Source organism: Periophthalmus magnuspinnatus, chromosome 7, assembly GCF_009829125.3.
Source record: "Periophthalmus magnuspinnatus isolate fPerMag1 chromosome 7, fPerMag1.2.pri, whole genome shotgun sequence".
Lineage (NCBI taxonomy): Eukaryota > Metazoa > Chordata > Actinopteri > Gobiiformes > Gobiidae > Periophthalmus > Periophthalmus magnuspinnatus.
Genome location: NC_047132.1, coordinates 5204010 through 5217846, shown reverse-complemented (window position 1 = coordinate 5217846; position 13837 = coordinate 5204010).

The window sequence follows — 13837 nt, the reverse complement described above, 5'->3', positions numbered from 1 at the left end:
ATGGGATGGTTTGTCATTACAGAAATGGGGGCATTTTTACAAATTTCTAAATTATGGGCAAAGTGTGTGGCTGTGCCGTACAAAAATAACTTGTAGATAATTTTGGATAACCCACTCCTAGTGTTTGGAAGTAACTGAATACATGTACGTATTCATAATGCTAATTTTGAGTAACTATATTCCAGTACAGTTACTTTTTCATTTAGTGGTATTCAGAATACAGTTACTTTTCTAAAACCAAAGGATTACTTAGTGTTATTTGATCATGCAATTTAGACTTCAAACTGCACATAATCAATGAGAGAAATACAAAACACTGCTGCTCTGGAGGTGAATGCATGTATAATTTTACCTTCTCCAATGAATGATAAATAAATGCATAGCAAATGGTGAATGCGTGTACCAAATTTCAGTGGTCTATGACAAATCACACTACAACTGTCTACAACAAACAAAATATTTAGGCTCCATTCAATTTTTCAAGGAGGAGCTGCAGAGCAGTTTTATGTTATAGCTTTGTACATTGTATATTATTGTGTTCAGGGCAATAGGACACTGCATGTCAGAGTTACGCATGATTTAATACTTTTTAAAATGGCCTTTTTCTTTGAAGGTTGACCACACCCACATTTTACCATTTATTAACGTTGAAATGATAGGTCTGTAATTGCACAATACATAATTTTTTGCCAACCCTGCAAACTGGGTCCAATAAAATTGACTTTTCTTTAATGTTCAGAGGGTCAAAATGGCCTCAATACAATCGAAAAAATAATAACAATGACAATTAAAACTGCAAGCAGTGATAAAGGCCCTTGCCACCCCTTGCGACCGCGGGGTACACGCTATCATGAACATCCTGCGTTTCGTTCCCGCTTACATTGCCCCTCCCCCCAAAATCAGCGTCTCAGTAATACTACTCCATTCATTCCAATGAGACCATTTATCACATTGTCACACCTGAACGGTTGGAAATAGAGGTATGTCTTTTTTGGCTTTTTTGTTCAGTATGATGAGAGGAATATGTGTACCAAATTTCAATGGTCTATGACACAGTAAATATTTTTCATCCCAGTTAACCAAAACCCATGTATTTCAATGAGAAATGTTAGACGTTGCCATGGCAACACCTTTGAAAATAGAGGTATGTTCTCATTGTCTTTTTTTGTTCAGTGTGTCAATAGGGATGTCCATGCCAAATTTCAAATATTTATGTCAAAGTAATTTTTTTGGTCCAATTCAAACGTTCAAGGGGGCGCTGTGGAGCAATATAATGTCTGACTTGTGTAAATTGTATATCTATGCGTTCAGATCAACATTTTTAAAAAAAAAAGTATATTCCTGCCGGGACATAGGACACTAAATGTGTGAGTTACACGCATTTAAAAACTTTTAAAAATTGCTTTTTTATTTGCGGGCTGGCCACACCCACATTTTATAACTTAGAAAATTCCAAAAGAGTTCCCTATAATCCCACATGGGTCTAGTTCATTTTGACCAATTTGCATGTTTCTTGAATGAAAATCCGAGGCACAAAAAATTCAAATGTGAGAGGTAAAATTTTGAAAAAATGGGGTTCCGCCCACAATGGCCGACTTCCTGTAGGGTTTAGGGTGGGGTCATAATAATTTTTTTTACTTGTCTTGACATGTTCTATGTTTGTACCAAATTTCATTTGTCTATGATGAAAAAGGTCTCTCATTGACGCAATGTATTTCAAATTTTGAGGTGGCGCTATTGAGTCATTTTGAAATTTTTTTGAACATCAAAATAATAAATTTTTCACCAACCTTGAATTTTGGGTTCAATAAAATTGACTTTTCATTAACGTTCAGGGGGTCAAAAGTGACTTCAATCCAGCCACCGAAATAATAAAGAATAATAATAATAATGGAAACGCATTTTCCACCCATTATTTTTCTCCTAAACCATAACAGCTACAGTCATGTGACTTTCTCAAATTGTGCTCCATCACAAATAAGGCCCCTGTGAATTTTTTCAAACGACCATGACAAATCGATTGTCTTGTACGAATTTTTGAAAATGAAATTTGAAGAGGGCGCTAGAGAGTCATTTTATGAGAGAGCGCCTTCATTTGCATATCATTGCGTTCAGGTAACAAATGTGCATAAACACTGTATTAGCGTTTTCCCAACAAAAAATGTGTGAAAGAGAAATATTTTTTTGAAATATTCCAAAATTTGCGATTTTGTTGAATATTCACCATGACCACACCCGAAGTCATAATCAAAATGTAATTGATAATCTTTAATCACACATGGGTTTAATGGGATTTGGCTAAATTTGAAGTGTTTGTGATGAAAACTGCGAGAAAATGTCCTGAATGCGAGGGTGTGCACTTTTGTCATTCCCGGGTTTGATCCAATATGGCCGAATTCCTGTACATTTTAGGGCGGGGCCATAATATCATTTTTGTCATGTCCCGACATGTACTATATTTTGCTGTGAGTTTCGGATTTTTACGTTGACTTTTTTCCGAGTTGGGCTCCCATTGGCCCCATGAAATTCAAAGTTTGAGGTGGCGCTACCAAGTCGTCTTTCTTTATTTTTTCTCGGGGTCTTTTGTGACAATTAGAGCTCGTCGCGTTCTAATTTTTGACACCACTCACTGCCATGTCGGGTGTGTTTACTACTTGATTTTTGCCATTTTCCATGCTCTGGATGCGGTTTTAATGAGTCCCTCGCCGGGACGGAGTCCCAGGCTCAGGCCTAATAATAACAAAAAATAATAGATTTTTTTTTTTTTAAACATTATTTTTCTCCTATAAGGGAAATAGCTAGAGTCATGTGAGTTTCTCACGTTGTGCCCCATCACAAAAAAGCTCCCTGTAGATGTTTTACAAGTCCATAGTCCAAGTAAAATATTAAGAGGGTGCTAGAGAGACATTTTGTTAGAGTTTTGATTTGCATATTGTCACATTGAATCTGCACAGTCACTCTATTGGCTTTTTCCCATCAAAAAAATGTGTTTAAGAGATTTTTTTTTTTTTTTTTTTCTGGCAAAACGTCCGACGCCTCAGGAGAGGGAAATAGTGCTTCACCAACATTGTTTACAGTGCGGGTGGAGAGCTGCTGACCTCGACTGGGGATGTTGTCGGACGGTGAAAGGAATACTTTCAGGATCTCCTCAATCCCACTGTCACGTCTTTCAAGGAGGAAGCAGAAACTGGGGACCCGGAGACGGACTCGTCCATCACCCTGGCTGAAGTCACTGAGGTGTTTGGTGAGCTCCTCAGTGGCAAGACCCCTGGGGTGGACAAGATCCGTCCTGAGTACCTTAAGCCTCTGGATGTTGTGGCGCTGTCTTGGCTGAGATGTCTGCAACATCACGTGGAGGTCGGGTCAGTACCTCTGGATAAGTAAGGGGGACCGGAGGGTGTGTTCCAATTACAGGGGAATCACACTCCTCGGCCTTCCTGGTAAGGTCTATTCCAGGATACTGGAGATGAGAATCCGACCGATAGTCGAACTATCGGTAACTAGGAGTGCGGTTTTTGTCCCGGTCATGGAACACTGGACCAGCTCTACACTCTCCATCGGGTCCTCGAGGGCTCATGGGAGTTTGCCCAACGAGTCCACATGTGTTTTGTGGATCTGGAGAAGGCATTTGACCGTGTCGCTTGTGGTGTCCTTTGGGGGGTGCAGGGCTCTTTGCTAAGGGCTGTCCAGTCCCTGTATGACTAGAGCAGGAGCTGTGTTCGCATTGCCAGCAGTAAGTCAGACCTGTTTCTGGTGCATGTTGGACTCCACCAGGGCTGCCCTTTGTCACCGGTTCTGTTCATTGTATTTACGGACAGAATTTCTAGGGGCAGTCAGGGGCTGGAGGGGGTCTGGTTTGGGAACCATAGGATCTCATCAGGATGTTGTTCTGATGACTTGATCGATCCAGGACATGCAGCAGGCACTGGGGCAGTTTGCAGCTGAGTGTTAAGCAGCTGGGATGAGAATCAGCTCCTCCAAATTTGAGGCCATGGTTCTCGATCGGAAAAAGGTGGCTTGCCCTATTCGGGTGGGGGGGAGTCTCTGCCTCAAGTGAAGGAGTTCAAGTATCTCGGGGTCTTGTTCATGAGTGAGGGACGGCTGGAGCGTGACAGTGAGCGATTGACAGTTGGATCGGTGCAGCATCTGCAGTGATGTGGTCGCTGTATCGGAGTCAAAAGGCAAAGTTCCCGATTTACCGGTCAACGATCTACGTTCCTACCCTCACCGGTGCTCATGAGCTGTGGGTAATGACCGAAACAAGATCGCAGATACAAGCGGCCGAAATGGATTTTCTCTGCTGGGTGGCTGGGCGCTCCCTTAGAGATAGGGTGAGGAGCATGCCCATTCTTGTTTACTTATATTTTTATTTATTGCATATTTTTTGCAATTTTCAGCTCGGGCTTAATGAGAGGGAAGAAAGATTGATATTCTGATATGAAAACACTGCTCTTAGCGTGCTTTCACAGCCTTATGATACTAATAGGCCTTCACCAGCTTCTTCTTGAGCCTAATAATATTTGTTTCATGAAAGCTCTTGACATTCTACATGTCACGTGGGAAATAGTGAATTCACCATCACATCAGGCTCTCCTGCAGAACTCCCATTGACTTCCATTCCTTTTAGCAGTTATAAATGTGGCTCATGTCTGTGGCATGAGTGTGTGGATATTGCTTGGTGTCAGGAGTGTGTTTGGGGGACATAAGGACTTCTCGTGTGTCCTTCTTTGCATCTCCTTCGTCGCCTTCGTTAAGGAACATGTTGTACAACCTGCACCATTCCGTCAGCTGCATCAACTGTGACCTGTAGCTGACCTCATTATTATTGTTGATCAGCTCCACCACCACAGTCATATTTTCAGCATATTTGATGATGTTGTTCCCGAGTGTGGCAATGCAGTCTTGAGTGAGCACGCTGAAGAAATGAGGGCTGAGGACGCAGCCTTAAGGAGATCCTGTACTTGTTGTGATGGACTATTTACCTCCATCTTTTCAGCCAGCTGCCATGGCAGGATTGTCTTAAAAACTTAGCTGAAATCTAAGCAGAGAATGCTGGCATTGGCATTTTTGCTCCAGATAATTGCTCCACATAATTTTACCAAAACTAAAGTCGACATTTAATGATTTAAGGCTTGATGCCAAATCGAAGCGAACACAGGCTGACATAAGTATAAGCTTACATGAATGCCTATAAAGGAGGTCAAACTTTGAAATGTTCATCACGGTTCAGCTGTCACTGTTCCACTCATACGCATCAATCACAAACTATTGAATGAAGTAGGCTACATTTTCTCCCCGTGGTGTGACCGGACTCCTCCTTGGAAAAAGCCTACTACTGCTTATAATGTAGCCTAATCTCTATTGCCACTGTATGGCCTGTTTCTGTCTCCAAATGTGAATAGTTTAATCCAATGCACTGAGATGAAACTGGTTTCAATCCCTGACCCCAAATTCTTTATGTGGAACTGACCACAGCATACTCTTCTCGCTGTTCCCCAGTGCAGGGTCTGGAGCACTGCGTACACTCTGTATCCATGGATGCTCCAGATAGACTCTGTAAACATGAGCTGCCATTGGCTCCACAAGCCCGCTAACAAGTGTGAACAAGTGCAGAAAGCTCAAAGTTAAGGAAGCAGATTTGGTGAAAATCGTGCAAAGACTCCTACACCTGTGTTTGGCTGTGGATTGGAGCACGGTTGATGTCCTGCCCAGGAGTGATCAGTTATGTGCAGAGGTGCATGGGGGTCATTCCTGGCGAAATGATTCAACAGTTGTTAAATTTTTAACAGCCAGCAATATAAAGTTATACTTCCATCATACGTAGATTTTTTAACTCACATAAAGGGCCATTATTTTGCACTCTGGTCGTGATGGCAAATTCCTCTTCTGCGTTTTAACAGTGTCAGCCCCGAAATCTGAAAAAAAGAATGACTTTACTTTGACTACAACTTTTTTCTCTTAAAATTGTGACTTTATTCTCGTATAAATTACGACTTTAATGTCAAAATGTTAAAACTTTATTCTCATAGAGCCTGCATATTTGTTGTTTTTTTGTTTTGTTTTGTTTTTTTGAATTGACACTTATGTTGTATCATATTATCCAGCCTTAAGACATAAGATTACACACGTTGGAAGATATACGTAATGTTTGTTTGTTTTAGTTTGGTTTGTTTTGGGTTTTTTTTTACAAATGTTGCGGTGCCAACAATAACTAGCAGCCAGCATGAGTGCAGGTTGCACAGCTGCACTTTCATCGTTTACAATAAAAACAGTTTCCACAATTATTTCATTTTGACATGAAGAGCTGTTTTTACAGTATATCTCTACTGGTGCACAAAAAATGTCACTTTATCACATGAAAAAGCAGACAGCTTACAAATGAGAAAAAAATCACTTTTGCCCATTATGTCAACTGCGATCTATAGATGGATCTCAGAGACAGTGGGAGTCGGTTGCAAAGCCCAAGACAATAGCAGAGAGAACCATAGACTAAAATCAGGCGAGTTGTTTTTTTTGTTTTTTGGTTGCTTTTGGTAGGTCTCTGCAACTTTAGACGCAACATTATTACTAACCCTTGTTATTACTGTGGTCCCTGAGTGGACCACAGTTAGAAGCACTAACACTACTGTTGCAAAGCGTCAAGTGTGTGGGCATGTTCGGGTGGTGTTGCCTCCTGTTGGGAGGAAGCCTTGCCTTTTTTCTGTATACTTCAACCTGCCGGTTCCCTGGGCGAGTCTTTTGAGGAAAGGACTCTTGCTCTCTGGAATCTTTGACATCTTGTGGGAAACATTACTCCAAGGCATGATGTGTGTGTGTGTGTGTGTGTGTGTGTGTGTGTATATATATATGTGTGTGTGTGTATATATATATATATATATATATATATATATATATATATATATATATATATATATATATATATATATATATATATATATATATATATATATATATATATATATATATATATATATAATTGCTAATTAATCCCAATTCCCAATGTAATGAATGTATGTATGACATTTCATATAAAAGCATCATGGGTTATACATTTACAGACTGCCAAGTGATTGATGATGAAAATGCACTTCTACATTATGAATTGTACATACATTGCCACATACCTCTATGGTCTGAGTATTCATTAAAAAAAACACTCTTTTTATTTGTGAATAAACATATGAATTGCAAATACCCCCTCCTCATAGGCTTATGTGACTGTATGTGATCACATTAACAGGCCAGCGAAAATTCAATTATGGTGGATGAATTCAGGTAAAGCTGGCGATTTGATGAAATCAGTGAACATGGTATGAGAGAGAATAGATCAGATTTGCTGGCGATCTGTAGCCTAATTTCTCCATATAATCCCCTTTTGAGCCCCCACTTTCAGCAACAATTTAACAAGCACTAGAAGAAGCCATCGTTAAATTGACAAAAATAATTGCAATCGCTGAGAAATAATAGTCAATCAATCAGTTTTGCGCTCCTTGCATACTAACTTCACTCATTTCTGCCATCTGTGACAGCACAGCCACATGATCAGGAGATGTAGGGAGAAAGGGTCAGTAGTGTGTGGTGAAAGTACTGTGTCCTAGGTGGTGTTGCCATCACTTTATTATATTATTTCCACATATATAGAAAAGAATTAATTAAAATACACTGATCTGCTCCAAATAGATTGTCTGGGGTTGACAAATGGAAAATTAGCTCATACATGATAAAAGTGTGGGCACCCCTGATATAACAAAACGATGTAGTGAAATGGCTTAGCTCTTATATTCTTCCCAAGTGGATTACAAAGTAATATTTAGGCAGGACCCAGTGATCAAACTCTGTGCAGTGGACTCTTCCATTTGAGACGAAAGTCAGTGATTCCCCTAAGCTGAAGTTCTGCTTCAACCTGGCCAAAACAAAACCAAATCTCAAACACAGGTTTAAACATTTATCTTTACAAAGAAAGTTAAGTGAACAATATTTACCTGCTGTTTTATTTGGTTGTGAGTTTCAGGCTCTGTAAGGTTAGCAGCAGACAGGAATTTCATCACAATCAAGGATTCTTTAGTCCTAACGGCTGCAAATCAGTAAAAAAAAACAACCAAACTTGCAGTTGGTGGTTCGCCTAAAGTATACATTGTATGCAGAGGGAACTTTGTAACAGTTTGCCTCACCTCGATGGCAGATGAATGGCAATTTATCAGTGCAGGGTCTATCGTTCCATAAATATGTTGACTGCTCCCGAGCACAGGGTTGGAGCCCGCTATCAGGAGCAGTAGAGTACCAGTTTGTGAAATTGCTGTGACTCCCGTCAGACCACCTCCAGGGCTCTCTGTACAGGCCGATCCACACATGAGCACCTGGATAGAGGGAGGACACTGCAGAGTCTTCAGTCTCATCTTCAATCATGGCCAGGTCTGTGTGGTGCTGTCTGCAGTAGCTCCGTGCATCCTCCCAGGTCATTCTAATATTGACAAGGGTGTAGTTCTTCTGTCCTGGTAGAGCAGAACCTGAAAAAAAAAAAAAAAAATAGTACTTAAATGTATAATCCAATATATAAAAATAGACAACAACTAGTACTACGTAACACACAAAAATAGAGTTTAATCGAGACAAAAAAGCATAACTCAAAGAGGCCAGCACAGGGACTGTGCTATGATCTTGGCCTAACTAATGGATGTTCAATCTGGACAAACTAAACAGATATGAGAGTGAAATCTCAATCGCCTAGATACTAAGGGTGCTAGTAAAAAAACAACAATATGTTATTTTGTACTGATACTGCCTTAAACGGGCCATATTCCTTAAGGCTTTTCAAAAGCCATGTCTTAGATAAATAAGACCTACACATCCTCACTTGCAAGGTGCATAATGCACAAGTGGCATACAAAAAAGTGTCAGTGCTCTTACCTGTGAAACAAGCAACCCGGGCCAGACCTGTGCAGCCACTGTCATACCAATATCCATTCAGCACTGTTACACACTGATCTTTCCCTGCATAATAGTCTGGCTGACCCAATCTCCAGTTCTGGTACCCTCCAGGGCTGGCGTTCCTTGTGACAGACCACCTCCAGGAGTTTGAGTCATTACCCATGACTCCTTTCCATGAAGCAGTGTCATCAAACAATCCGATCCAGGCTATACCCCCATATCCACTTGGTCTCTCCACCCGATGCACATCTTCCAGGCTCCAAAAGGTGGCCAGGTCCGTGTAGTGCTGTCTGCAGTACTGCTGAGCTTCAGTCCAGTTTAATGCAATGTTAATTAAGGTATACTCATAGAGAACAGTGTGGAAGCATGAAGCTGCTCTGGCACCTTAGACAAGAGAAATTATAAATATTTAACTCTGGCCTGATTTAAACTTTGCGGCTTTTTCAGAATTCCAATCTGTCTACATTAGAAGAAGTGTAAAATGTCTTACCATAGAGCAGGAAAGTCAAAATAATGATATCCATCCAGCTTTTTTTAAATGACAATGTAAGAAAATATTAGAAACTGTATTAGTCCTACTATTCTCTTTAGTGTCCACAAACTCAACAGCCACCCACCTCTGGACTTCACTTGAGTGATGCAATTGACAAGACACATTTAAATAATATTTCCCATTCAAATCAGTAATAACGTCAACCTGTTTTGAGAACTATGAAGACACGACTCAAGATGAATAAACATTTCATCTGTTCAACCTGACCAAAATAACAATTAACAAAAGTCATGCTGTAAGAAGAGAGCTTTTTAGATCGACATTCAGTCATTTCTAATATTCAATGGTCAGCCTGGGCCTTTTTAATGGAGTCTGCACGAGCATTTCCAGCAAAAGAAAATGTCTATGAGGTTTTTGCAAAGGCATGCTAAAATCAATAAATCCTGACAGATCAGGCTGAGGACAGGGAGAAGCAAGTGGATGTAAATGACAACATGTAAAACACTCTCACTGAAGGACACTTCTGCTTTTAGAAAGGTACAGCTTTGGGTGTCAAGTCTAATGTTAACTTCTATAAAAACGGTAAATGTAGCATAACAACAAAATAAAATTTGCCGTAAAGATGACCCAATTAGGAAACAGTTCATCCTGCTGTGTCATGAAAATATTACATGCTGTGTGTAATAACATTAATACATCACAGAAAATAGGATGAGTTCAACTTCCACTCAGATCTCCCTTTAAGGTCCCAATTTAAATTCAGCTTAGATCACACACAGCGCACCCACGTTACCTGCTCTGAACCAGGTGCCAGACTGACAGCCATAGTCCCCCTTATGCCCCACTTGGTCCTCCCTTTGAGCAGTAGCCCTATATATAAATCATTTTAGGAATAAACTATTTCACAATAAACTCTTGTGGCATATTCTTGATTTATCAAACAGTAATAGTGTAGAATGAACAATCAAAATAAGTGTTTAATATTGTGTAAAACCTGCTTACATGATCAGCACAACAGGAAATAGTGGCTCGGGCAGCACTGGACAAAGATGCAGCAAAGTGTGAGTGTGCGGGATGAAAAGTGAGTGTGCGAGATTAACTGTGGGTGTGAGTGTGCAGGATGAACTGTGAGTGTGCGAGGCGAATTGTGAGTGTGCAAGGCGAACTGTGAGTGTGCGAGGCGAACTTTGAGTGTGCGAGACGAACTGTGAGTGTGAGTGTACAGGATGAACTGTGAGTGTGCGAGATGAACTGTGAGTGTGTGAGATGAACTGTGAGTGTGTGAGATGAACTGTGAGTGTGCGGGATGAACTGTGAGTGTGCGAGATGAACTGTGAGTGTGCGAGATGAACTGTGAGTGTGTGAGATGAACTGTGAGTGTGTGGGATGAACTGTGAGTGTGCGAGATGAACTGTGAGTGTGAGTGTGCGAGATGAACTGTGAGTGTGCGAGATGAACTGTGAGTGTGCGAGATGAACTGTGAGTGTGTGAGATGAACTCTGAGTGTGCGAGATGAACTGTGAGTGTGAGTGTGCGGGATGTACTGTGAGTTTGCGAGAAGAACTGTGAGTGTGCGGGATGAACTGTGAGTGTGCGAGATGAACTGTGAGTGTGAGTGTGCGGGATGAACTGTGAGTGTGCGAGATGAACTGTGAGTGTGCGAGATGAACTGTGAGTGTGCGAGATGAACTGTGAGTGTGCGGGATGAACTGTGAATGTGCGAGATGAACTGTGAGTGTGCGAGATGAACTGTGAATGTGCGAGATGAACTGTGAGTGTGCGAGATGAACTGTGAGTGTGAGTGTGCGAGATGAACTGTGAGTGTGCGAGACGAACTGTGAGTGTGTGAGATGAACTCTGAGTGTGCGAGATGAACTGTGAGTGTGAGTGTGCGGGATGTACTGTGAGTGTGTGAGAAGAACTGTGAGTGTGCAGGATGAACTGTGAGTGTGCGAGATGAACTGTGAGTGTGAGTGTGCGAGACGAACTGTGAGTGTGCGAGATGAACTGTGAGTGTGAGTGTGCGGGATGAACTGTGAGTGTTCGAGATGAACTGTGAGTGTGTGGGTAGAACTGTGTGTGTTAGTGTGCGGGATGAACTGTAAGTGTGTGGGATGAACTGTGTGTGTTAGTGTGCGGGATGAACTGTGAGTGTGTGGGATGAACTATGTGTGTTAGTGTGCGGGATGAACTGTGTGTGTTAGTGTGCGGGATGAACTGTGAGTGTGTGGGATGAACTGTCAGTGTGTGGGTTGAACTGTATGTATTAGTGTGCAGGATGAACTGTGAGTGTGAGTGTGTGAGACAAACTGTAAGTGTGAGTGTGCGGGATGAACTGTGAGTGTGAGTGTGCGGGATGAACTGTGAGTGTGCGAGACAAACTATGTGAGTGTGCGAGACACACATTTAAATATTTTTTTCCAAACCAAATTGCCGTCTGAATCCCAGCCTTGCATATAACCTTTGCATAAAACCTACACTGATAAAATGCTGTTGACATGTTAGTGCCATATGAAGACCGGCCTCTTGCTGGTCCCAGAGTCAGGACTAAACATGGAGAATCAACGTTTCAGTTTTATGCAACTAAAACCTGGAACAGTCTTCTGAAGACGTGAGACAAGCCTCTACTTTGACAATGTTTAAATCCAGGCTCGAAACAGTTGTTTAGCTGCGCATGTTATTCTGCATTCTACTCTTTTAAATTATTTGCACTTAATTTTTGTAAGTTTAGACTTTTGTTGATCACAAAATATTTTCTGTTAACTTCCATTATAAAGTCATAGTTACACTTCCATTATAAAGTCACACTGATACTGACCTTAACCTGCCTTACTCCAGCTGCCCATCCAAAAACGGGGGGTTTGGTATTCAAAATTTCCAATTATGTCACAGGGCATCACAATTAAAGTTTGTGACAGTATGGATTAAAAAAGGTCTATTCTGCTTCCCTGACTTAGGAGGAATCGGCCTAGATAATGAACAGTTAGAACACTCCCATTCCTATAGGCCTGTCCCATTTTAGAGGCTGCACAGAGGAGTACCTTTCTTGGCTGGGTACTTCAAACGGTAGTGTGCATTTGTCAAATCACGAACATGCATGGTCCTAGTCGTTTTCCACTGAGAACACCGCGCCGGGTGCTGGTACGGAGAACATCCAAGCCATCAATGCCTTTGTGCCAGCGCCGTGCCAGGCAGAGCCAAGGGGTCAAGTGGAGGGCCCGCCAAGTCCCACTAAAGCGAGAAGTGACATCAGGATGAAACATCTCAAGGTCAGGCAGAGTTTCATTGGATGACAGAACGATGCGCTGGGATCATGTGTTCTTAAATCAAAGACAGTGAAGCGTTCTACTGTTATTTTTTGTTGATTTGTTTTGCTCTAAAGGAAAGATTTAACTTATTTATTGGGATAGTAATGGAAAGTTGTAAACTTATGGGATGGGGAGTGGGTATCAAGTCTTAATATAGGGTGGCCCAAAAGTCACTGACACTTTTAAATCTTCAGTATCTCCTATAATCCTTAAGTTATACTCACCAAATTAGCAGTAGGTAAACTGAACCTTACGATATTTTTGGAAATATATACAGTTATAATTGTTCACTTACACTTGAACTTATCAGTGCTTAAACTAGGGGAAGTAAAAATTACCTAATTTAAAAAAAATAATGTTTCTTAAGTGTCCACCATTTTCAGTTTCACACTGAATAGCCCGATCCAACGCACTCTGCATGACATTTCTCTCTTATTTGATCCTTGATATTGCGTTTTAAGTTGTTTGTCTGAGGTTTATTCACAAACACCTTTTCTTTACGATCGCTCCAGAGGAAGAAATCGGGACTAGTCAGGTCTGTGGAGATCACATACTGTCCCCTGTCTTTGAAAACAACTCATTATTCCTGTAATGGCATTTACACTTGGGGCATCTCTGGTATTAAAATGCCAACGGTAACACTGCTGGGTTTGTGAATTTGACCCATGCGACTCAAAGTACCACTGTACAATGAGAGTTCATTCCTCGGTTCTATATATTTGCTCATATTAATCTCAGAAGAGTAAATGCTCTGAAAAAATAAAAGAAAAATATTTAGAAACAAAAAATGTATGAATGTTTTTCAACTGTCAGTGACTTTTTGTATTATGCATTCAGCAGTTTGATTATTATTATTTTTAATTTTTTTCTTTTTTTTTTTTTTTTTTGGCTGCCTATCAGTAGAGTATAGTTCAGGCACCACTTAAACCACAAACAGGATCTGTCTGCACAGCGTCTCTCACCACAGCAAACTGGAGTTGTGTCATTGCTGTCATTAGTTTAGATGTGTTCAAAATGTAATGGATTCATGGATTATTTGATGGTGCTGAGTTGCTCTACCTGACTCTGTCAAATATAATCTGCTGATAATGATATTGTCTTGTACAAA